This window comes from Gossypium hirsutum, chromosome A12 (genome assembly GCF_007990345.1).
Source record: "Gossypium hirsutum isolate 1008001.06 chromosome A12, Gossypium_hirsutum_v2.1, whole genome shotgun sequence".
Taxonomy (NCBI): Eukaryota; Viridiplantae; Streptophyta; class Magnoliopsida; order Malvales; family Malvaceae; genus Gossypium; species Gossypium hirsutum.
Window position 1 is genome coordinate 37,206,845 of NC_053435.1, and position 10,913 is coordinate 37,217,757.

Genomic DNA, 10,913 nt, shown 5'->3' on the forward strand with positions numbered 1-10,913 from the left:
TTAAGCTACGGGTACTGGATAAAGGAATCGTACACTATCGAACGAGCCTGCAAGGCGGAGGAATTGGAAGGAGAAGGGAAGGTGAATTGAAGCTAGAGATTACGTAAAGATCGACGGGTAAAGCTCCGTCTCAGCTGTGAGAAGTTCAGGGAGGACATTAGTAAGTCGAGGCGACTACGGGAATTTCCACCAGGGCAAGACATCGATGGGCTCCCGAGCTACTTCGGTAGCTAGTGTGGGCAATAATCGGCACGAGAACCTGAATGTCCCCAATGTGGAAGACGACACCTAGGTGAATGTTGGGCAAGTCTACTAACAGGGCCTGTTACGGATGCGGTTCGAAGGACCACTTCATTAGAGATTGCACGGAGCTGGATGAGAAGAATAAGATTCAGGTGCAGACCTAGTGGAGTGACATCTAGAGGTAGACCACCGAGAATTTTTGGAGGCAGGGGTGGTAGTCAGAGGGGGCTTCTGATACGGCCGATCGCGCCGGAACCGTGCTCCTGCTAGAGCATATGCCATTCGCGCACGAGAGGAGGCATCCTCCCCGACGTCATCACTGGTACCTTCACTCTCTTTGATACTAATGTGATTGCATTGATTGACCCTGGTTCTACTCATTCATATGTATGCGAAACCTTAGCAACCAGTAAGACTCTACTGTTGAGTCTACTGAGCTCGTAATTCGAGTATCAAACCCTTTGGGTCATGCGTACTTGTTGATAAAGTGTGTAAGAGATGCCCTCTATTAATCCGAGAATCCTGTTTTCCGGCTGATTTGATGCTTTTGCCGTTCGACGAGTTTGATGTTATTCTTGGTTTGGATTGGTTAACCGCGCATGATGCGGTTGTGAATTGCAAAGCAAGACTATCGATTTGAGGTGCGCAAATAACGAAATAATCCGAGTTGAGTCTGCGGACTTAAGGGGGTTGCCAGCTGTAATATCAGCAATGTTGGCCCAGAAATATGTAAGGAAAGGGTGCGAAGCATACCTCGCGTATGTACTTGATGACAAGGAGTTAGAAAAGAAACCCGAATCGGTGCCGGTGGTTTGTGAATACCCGGATGTTTTTCCTGAAGAGTTACCGGGTTTGCCACCTGTTCGGGAAGTAGAGTTTGGAATTGAGCTTGTACCTGGAACTACGCCAATTTCGATCGCTCCGTATCGTATGGCACTAACTGAGTTAAAAGAGTTGAAAGCTCAGTTGCAAGAATTGACGGATAGAGGTTTCGCTCGACCGAGTTTCTCGCCTTGGGGTGCACCAGTATTGTTCGTGAAAAGAAGGACGGAACCCTGAGGTTGTGCATTGACTATCGTCAACTGAATAAAGTGACGATAAAGAATAAGTATCCGTTACCGCGTATAGATGATCTGTTCGATCAATTAAAGGGAGCATCGGTGTTTTCAAAGATAGATTTGAGATCGGGTTATTATCAGTTACGGATTCGAGATTCGGACGTACCCAAAACTGCTTTCAGAACGAGGTACGGTCACTATGAGTTCTTAGTGATGCCGTTTGGGCTCACTAATGCCCCTGCGGTGTTTATGGATTTGATGAATCGGATCTTTAGGCCGTACTTGGATCGGTTTGTAGTTGTGTTTATTGATGACATCTTGGTCTATTCAAGAGATGAGGCCGAACATGCTGAGCATCTGAGGCTAGTGATGCAAATTTTGCGGGATAAGCAGTTATATGCTAAGTTCAGTAAGTGTGAGTTCTGGCTAAGAGAGGTTAGCTTCTTGGGTCATGTGGTATCCGCATCGGGTATTCGGGTTGACCCGAGCAAATTTCAGCCATACTTAACTGGAAGCCTCCGAGAAACGTTACCGAAGTCCGGAGCTTTCTAGGGCTCGCCGGTTATTACCGACGATTTGTCAAAGGTTTCTCGATGATAGCCACACCAATGACGAAGCTACTTCAGAAGGATGTTAAGTTCGAATGGACGGAGAAATGTCAGAAAAGCTTCGATCAACTGAAACTCATCTGACTAAGCTCCAATTTTGGTGCAACCCGAATCGGGTAAAGAGTTTGTCGTTTATAGTGACGCATCCCTACTCGGGTTGGGTTGTGTATTGATGCAAGAAGGTCGAGTTGTGGCCTATGCGTCGAGACAATTGAAGCCACACGAGAGAAATTATCCGACCATGATCTCGAACTAGCCGCCATTGTGTTTGCATTGAAATATGGCGACATTATTTGTTTGGTGAGAAGTGCCATGTGTTTTCGGATCACAAAAGTCTCAAATATTTGATGACTCAACGGGACTTGAATCTGCGACAAAGACGTTGGCTTGAATTGTTGAAGGATTATGAGCTTGTCATTGATTACCACCCGGGAAAGGCTAATGTGGTTGCGGACGCCTTAAGCCGGAAATCACTGTTTGCTTTGCGAGCGATGAATGTACACTTGTCTGTTCTACCTGACAATGTGTTAGTAGCTGAATTAAAAGCCAAACCATTATTGACTCATCAAATTCATGAAGCTCAGAAAGTCGATGATGAATTAGTTGCAAAACGAGCTGAGTGTGTTCCAAACAAGGAATCGGAGTTTCAGATTGATGATGATGGTTGTTTGAGGTTTAGAAGTCGTTTGTGCGTTCCAAGGAATTCGGAACTCATTCCGATGATCCTGAACGAAGCCCATTGTAGCCGAATGTCAATTCACCCGGGGAGCACGAAAATGTACAACGACTTGAAACGTCGATTTTGGTGGCATGGTATGAAGCGAGACATCTCCGACTTTGTTTCGAGATGTTTAATATGTCAGCAAGTGAAAGCGGAACATCAAGTGCCTTCAGGGTTACTTCAGCCGATCATGATACCCGAGTGGAAATGGGACCGAGTCACAATGGACTTTGTGTCCGGACTGCCATTGTCCGCAAGTAAGAAGGATGCGATTTGGGTTGTTGTTGATAGGCTGACTAAGTCGGCTCACTTTATCCCGTGCGTACGGATTTCTCATTGGATAAACTAGCCGAGTTGTATGTTTCTCAGATTGTGAGATTACATGGAGTACCTATTTCTATCGTGTCGGATAGAGATCCGAGATTCACCTCGCGATTTTGGAAGAAATTGCAAGAAGCTTTGGGTACCCAGCTGCATTTTAGCACCGCTTTTCATCCCCAAACCGATGGTCAATCCGAGCGGATAATTCAGATACTCGAGGATATGCTGAGATGCTGCATCCTTGAGTTTAGTGGTTCATGGGAACGGTATGTACCTTTGATTGAATTCGCTTACAACAATAGTTTTCAATCAAGTATTAAGATGGCACCTTACGAGGCTTTGTACGGTCGTAAATGCCGTACACCATTGTTTTGGACCGAGCTTGGTGAAAGTAAAATTTTCGGAGTTGATTTGATTAAAGATGCTGAACAGAAAGTAAAAGTAATCCGTGAAAGTTTGAAGGCAGCCACAGATCGTCAGAAATCGTATGCGGATCTGAAACGGAAGGACATTGAATATCAGGTGGGAGATAAAGTGTTCCTTAAAGTTTCGCCTTGGAAAAAGGTACTTAGGTTTGGCCGTAAGGGCAAGTTGAGCCCGAGATTCATTGGGCCGTACGAAATCTCCGAACGAGTGGGGCCAGTTGCGTATAGATTGATTTTGCCCCCTGAGCTTGAAAAGATTCACGATGTCTTTCATGTTTCGATGCTTCGACGCTATCGATCTGATCCGTCGCATATAATTAGCCCATCAGAGGTTGAAATTCAAGCCGATATGAGTTATGAAGAAGAACCGATACGTATCCTAGCTCGTGAGGTGAAAGAGTTGCGAAACAAAAGGGTTCCGTTGGTTAAGGTGTTGTGGCTCAAACACGGGATCGAGGAAGCAACCTGGGAACCCGAGAGCTCGATGAAGGAACGATATCCAAACCTATTTACTGGTAAGATTTTCGAGGACGAAAATTTCTTAAGTGAGGGAGAGTTGTGACAGCCCAAAATTGACCCTAGCCGGGAAGTGGTTTCGGGACCGCTAAACCGAGTCACCGAAAGGTTTGAATGTGATGTTTATTGTCTAGAATATGTAATCATGAATGTGTAAAAATTTCAAGCTTCGATTTAGTCGATTGCATGTGAATTTAGTCAATAGGACTTATATGAGAAAATTTTAAAATGTGATAGGTCAATGCATGAGGACCTATTAGTGCATGTGGAAGAAAAAGGGGACTTGCATGTCAAATTCCCCCTCCCTAATATGTAGTGGCCGGCCATGCTATAGGTGGAAACATGTCTCCAACATGTTATGCTAGTGATGCATGTTAAGAATAATAAAATAATAAGCATGGTGATTAAATAATGAAAGAAGGGTGATGGAGAAAAAAAAAAGTACATGGTCTCACCCCCCCCTTGTTGCCGTGAATTGAAGAAAGAAAACAAAAAAAAAAAAGAGTTCATTCTTGAACATCCTTGGCCGAATAGAGGAAAGAAAGGAAGGGGAAAAGGCTTGAGAAAAATCGGCTATGGTGGTGGTTAGACTAAGGTATGTTTGATGTTGTCTTTGAGATGCATGCATGTTTTAAATAGCCCATGTTTAAACTTTGAATCTTGTTGATAACATGAGCAATCGGTCATGAGAAAGTGTTCAAGGAAAAGGTTGTTGATGAAAGAAATTAATGTGTTAAGGGATTATATGAAACTTATTCATGTTTATATATGTTATATGCAACGAAAATGGTTGATGATTTTGGAGGTGATTAGCTTGAATCGGCCACGGTATATCCATAAACACGATCTATGCTTGTTATGTTACTCATGGTTAAAACAATTCGGCTAGGACATTCGGCCATGGATGGTTGTATTTCTTTGATGTTGTTTTTGATGCCTTAGGGCATTGAGAGTTGATTATAGATGAGGTGAGCTTCTTGATTTAAAAATTTGATGGATGTTAAGCTAATTGGGCAACCAAAGGTTCAATATTTTTGTTATGAGGTCATATGTGCATTCGGCCATGGTCTTTGCTTGAATATGAGAATTGTAATGTGATTTTCCTAAATTGTCTATGAATTTGGTTGTTGATTTCATGGTAATGGTATATTGAATCCATGAGAATTTAGTAAGGTTGCATTCGGCAACTTACTTGAAATTAAAAATCGATGTCTAAGCTTAGGTGATTTCGATGATGATATATGTGTGTATACATAAGTATATTTAGTTGATTCGGCTTTGGTAGTTGCATGAGATTATTAGCCGAATATACTAACATACATATACATGTGAGATTGGATTGTAAATATTTAGCAAGGTGGTTAAACTAGTTAAATTATTGATATAGCTCAAGGAGCTAAAGGAGGTGAATCGAGCAAAGGCAAAGAAAAGGTTATCGAGTAGCCGAGTTGGAACCGTCTTACCCAACACGAGGTAAGTCATTAAGCATGTAGTTGGTATTATTTCAATGGTCATAATGTTGTGTATTGATGCTGAATGGAATGAATAAATGTACATATATATATGCATGTACGTATGTGATGATGAAATTGTTGAATGAAATAAATGAGGTGAGATGTAATGAGTTGTTGATCTCGGCACTAAATGTGCGGGATAACCATTTATGACCATGAGATTGGTGCTAAGTGCGCGGGATTAAATTGTACAGCACTAAGTGTGCGATTCTACTTTGTTGCACTAAGTGTGCGAAATGAATATGATGCACTAAGTGTGCGAATTGACCATGCGGCACTAAGTGTGCGGGTTTGACTATGTAGCACTAAGTGTGCGATTTGATTACGTGGCACTAAATGTGCGAGTTGATTATATAGCACTGAGTGTGCGGGCTCAATATACATTCGTGAATCATTATGGACACTATGTGTGCGACACTATTGAGCTGATCGCGGACAGCGGATCGGGTAAGTGTCTTGAGGACATGGCTAATATGTGCTATGCGTATACTTGGTGTTGAGCTCGGTAAGTTGAACCTATGTGACAACTATACTTGAAGTCACGTACATAAAAATTTATCGTAGGATGGGTGAAAGGCCGTTTTGTGGTTTGATTGTAACGAAAATAAATTGATTTATGAAAATGCTTCAATGTCCTATTGATGAGTATATGAATTGTGAAGGCATGAATTGATATGAAATTGAATCGGTAGGTTGGTGGAACTATGGTATGGTTCGGTATGGATGGAGTAAATTGTCTCATTCCATTTTATTCCTCTTGTGATAATGTTATTGATGTATAGTAGAGCATTGCTTATGACTTACTGAGTTATAAACTCACCCGGTGTTTCCTTGTCACCCATTATAGGTTGCTTGGACTCATCAATCTTTGCGGGGTCGGGCCGTCAACGAAGTCATCACACCAGATAGCTAGTTTTGGTACTTTCTTCTTAGTGTGCTTAGAAGATCATTTTGGCATGTATAAGCTAGTACGTTGTGTTTGAATTATGGCATGTAAACTTTAAGCCATGCGAAAATGGCACGAATGTTCGATTGAGTTGGATCGAGGGTAGGCATGAAATGGACCTAGTTACTTTCGTAACAGATGCTGGCAGCAGCAGTGTCATGAGATTGAAAAATCACTAAAAATAGTAGGAGTGGAATTAATTGATGAATAAATTATGTAATCGAAGCTCGATGAGTCTGTTTTCATGAGGAAGTAACGAAAAGATCATATGGGCAGTATATTAAGAGATAATCAGATTTTAGTGGGACAGGGCCAGAACGGTTTCTGGATTCCCTGCTCCAACTTTGGAAATTCATTATAAATTAACCAGAGATAATTAGGGGTCGTACCATATATGTGCAGATTCCTCTCTGAGTCTAGTTTCCATAGAAACAAACGGCAACAGTATTGAAGCCCCGTGCAGGGAGATATCCCAGTCGTAATGGGCAAAGGTCAGTGTAGTCGACCCCTGCAACTTGGGGAACTTTGACTAATAAACTGTACTAATTGGCCCAACCAAAAATTCTAGAAAAAAATACATAGATGGGCACATGAGTCTAGTTTCTGGGAAAAATTACGAAACTGATTTTCGAGTTACGAAACTCAAGATATGAATTTTAAAACGACTAGTACACAGATTGGGCAGTGTCTGGAAAATAAATTTTGTAAGAGGGTAAAGCCAGTCAACACCTCGTGTTCGACCCCGATGACGGTTTCGGGTTCGGGGTGTTACATGGACACCCTTTTAACTAGTCGGGCTAAGTTGGATATAGTTGGCATGCCATAGGATTGGAAGTGTTTAGGGATACTTCGACCTCATCATAATATTGCTTCAGATAATTCCGATGAGGCATTATGTGTCGTATAATTGCTTCGAATTAAATCCAATGAGATACTAGGTACCGATTCACTTCGGCAAGGCCGGTGAGGCACAAGGTGCCGAACTGGTGTGTTTGGTTGGATCCGTGTATCCGTCAAAGTTCGAGTCAAGTTAATAGGGGTAAATAAATGAATTGAAAATTAGAATTGGTATTGAATGAATTGATAAACTGAATGATTATGCATATGAAATAGATTGAGATATCAGAATGAGAAGTGAGAATGAAATGAATCGAAATTAATGAAATAGTATATGAGTTTAATTGAATACAACTTATGAAATGGTTATTGAAAGATTAATTGTGTAAATCGAATATGCATAATTTACTATATTATTTATAAATTTGAATTATAGTAATACCATTGAATGTATATACTCAGCATACGGTTTGTTTCTGTGCGCAGGTTAGTTGAAGTCAAAAGTTCCGGTTTAGCATCCAAGCAAATCCCGAACTCAGCAAAATGGTGATGTATATTCTCTTTTGTAAAATGGTATGTACCTAGTTTAATTGTATAGGTCATTTTGAAATATGATTGTAAATGGTGTTATAAATTGACTTTGGAAGGTTATATAAAATATAAATGAAATACTAAGATTTTGGGTCATTTTAATATAGTATTTGAATTGGATTGAATGAAATCAATTGAATTGATTTGGATTGTGACAGCCCTAAAGTGACCCTAGTCGGAAAGCAGTTTCGGGACCGCTAAACCGAGTCAGCAAATTATTTAAATATGATATTTATTGTCTAAAATATGTGAATATGAATGTGTAAAAGTTTAAAGCTCCGATTTAGTTAATTGCATGTGAATTTAGTTAATAGGACTTATGTGTGACACTTTTGAAATGTGATAGGTTAATCTATAAGGATCTATTAGTGCATGTAATCAAAAGGGTGGACTTGCATGTCAATTTCCCCCCTAATTAGTAGTGGCCGGCCATGAGCATGAGGGTGGACAAAATGTTATGGCTAAAACATGTCATAAACATGTTGGGTTAATGCTTTATGTTAGGAATAATAAAATAAAGAACATGGGCAATAAAATATTAGTGTTAGTAGGAGGAGAAACAAAAAAAAATGTGTGTGGTTGTTCCCCCATTTTGCCGTAACTAGAAGAAAAAAAGGGGCTTCATTCTTTGGTTCTTCTTGGCCGAATTGAAGAAAGGAAGAAGAGAGGTTTCGGTCACCTTGAGCTTAAGGGAAGGTTAGTATGTTGTGTTAGATTCTTAAATTTTAAACTTGTTTCTAGTTAATTAGCTAATTTCTTACACAACCCATGGCAAAATTTCGAAATCTTGGTGATGGCTTGAGCATTCGGTTTTAGTTATTAAAGGATGAGATTGGGTTATAATCTTTATGTTTTATGAAGAATTGTTGAAGAGAAGGGTTTAAGTAGTCAAATTATAAATTTTAATGCTCATGAGTACAATGGCCAAACATAGATTTGTCTAAAGAATTGAACAAATGCCGTGTGAGTGATTAAAATGAATGAGTTGGAGGTTGGATCATGTTAAGATTCAGCCTTGTACATAAACATTAAGAGTTTGATGTTTTTGTGATTTTTGGAAGGTAAATAAGGTTATACACAAGATAAATACTAAGATTTTGGTTGACTTGTTTTTAGTGAGGTGATGTGATCTCAATCGCATCATGTTGTGGCACCACTCGTTGCTATCATGATTGGCTTAAACACGAGGGCCCCAAGTGCAAGATGAAGCTCAATCTCAGCTCAACAAGCTCAATCTTAGTTTTTCCCAGCTCGAATTAGCTCACATGAGCTTAATTTAGCTCGTTTGAGCTCAATTTAGCTTACTTTAGCTCGTTTGAGCTTGGCTTAAGTTTATTTCAACTCATTTATTTTAATGTCTGAATAAATTAAGTAATTTATTAATTTAGCTTAAATTACTACAGCTCATAATTATGTTTTGACTTATTACATGTTTTAAATGTGTCTTGGCTGAATTTAATATGTCTTGTTAAGACTTTATTAAATTTGTCTAATTTAATTTATGTTTAATTAGTGTGTCTAAATTATATTAATGTTTGTTCAGCTGAATTTTATGTGATTTAATTTTGGTTCATGTGTTTTTGTAGGTGAGTTGAATTTGGAGAGTAATTAAACAAGGTTCATGCATGATAGGTTCAATGTATGGGACGGTGCATGTAAGGCCTCTTTCAATGAATGGTGGCTGATCCATTTGGCTCACCAAGGCACCTATTTGGCCAAAAGGTGTCCAGCAACTTAAAGCACAAGCTTGGCCGATCGTATTCCCAAGGCAGCATCTAAGCCATTCACACCTCAATTTGACCAATCAGCTCCTATACATGTATGGGTGGATTCATGAACGTCCAAAGGGAGGGAATATTACCTTAATTCATCACATTGAATGTATAATGTGCATGTACAAAGGGGAGAACGAATTTACAAGGTACATGCTTCCATTCATGAACCAGCCCATCATTAAAGTTTTAATTAAGAGAGATGCATGACCCATGCACCTAGCATTCGTCCAAGAGGGGTTGGATATGAATTGAAGATGCACATTCATGGAACAAGGAAGCTTTCTTATTGGTTAAGCATGCATGAACGGGTTTTGGGAAGAAACATGATTATTCAACCATGCATGAACTTACACTATCCATGAACAGAGATTTAATGCTTGAAGTGTGAACATTTTTAATTGTTGTGTGAACACATTAGTAGCTGAATTTTAATAGGCATTAGAGAGCCTATAAATAGTTTATTTTGTTTATTGTAAAAGGTTACAGAATTTGATTATTGAAAACTTGATTGTGAGGTTTCCTCCTATCCTATTTCGTACGAGTCTCGTTCTGACTTATCTAGCTCGCTAGTGGCGTCAACCCGACTTCTTGAACTTATCACCATCCTGGTGTGGCGTTCATCCACCTTTTTATACCTTTGGTTCCTACCTTTCTATAGGTAACGGGTCAAGGTCCATCTTCGACAATCCATTAAACCCACCTTAAGCAATATAAGTCCCGGGGCAATACTTCATATAGTATTGAATCGTTCTTCGCTTGAGTTCTATTTTTCTATTCCATTTGAACTATTAAATTATAAACAATATTTCTTTATTTCACCGAGCCTATCAAACATCTATCCAAACCATCTTTTGAACCCATTTTCTCAACTTCCGCTATAAAAAATCATCTAACTCCATCTATCTACAAAATCGAACAAACTTCTCGTCGACGATCGGGCAATCAAGTGAATCGACTCAATCAACCGAGCCGGATCACATCATGAGGTTCGGCCAAGGACCTTATGTGCAAGTTTATTCGGTTTAAGTAGAGTAAACGTGACGGGTAGATATGAAGTAATGTGTATATTGGTTCGGCTGCTAAGCAAGGAAATAATTGTTGGTAACATAGTATCTATGCACTTATGAATATATATATATATATATATATGGTATTTTAAGTATAATTGTTCATTGATAAGGTTGGTTAATAGTTCAAGTAAGGATTACTATATTTGATATGTATATGAATTGAGGCAATAGGTTCGGCAATTAGCTTAAGACATATGGGTAATATCATATGTCCGATCATAGTTAAACATTCAATAATTGTGATTCTTTGGCTACAATGTTTGAATATCGCCATGGGGAGAATATATG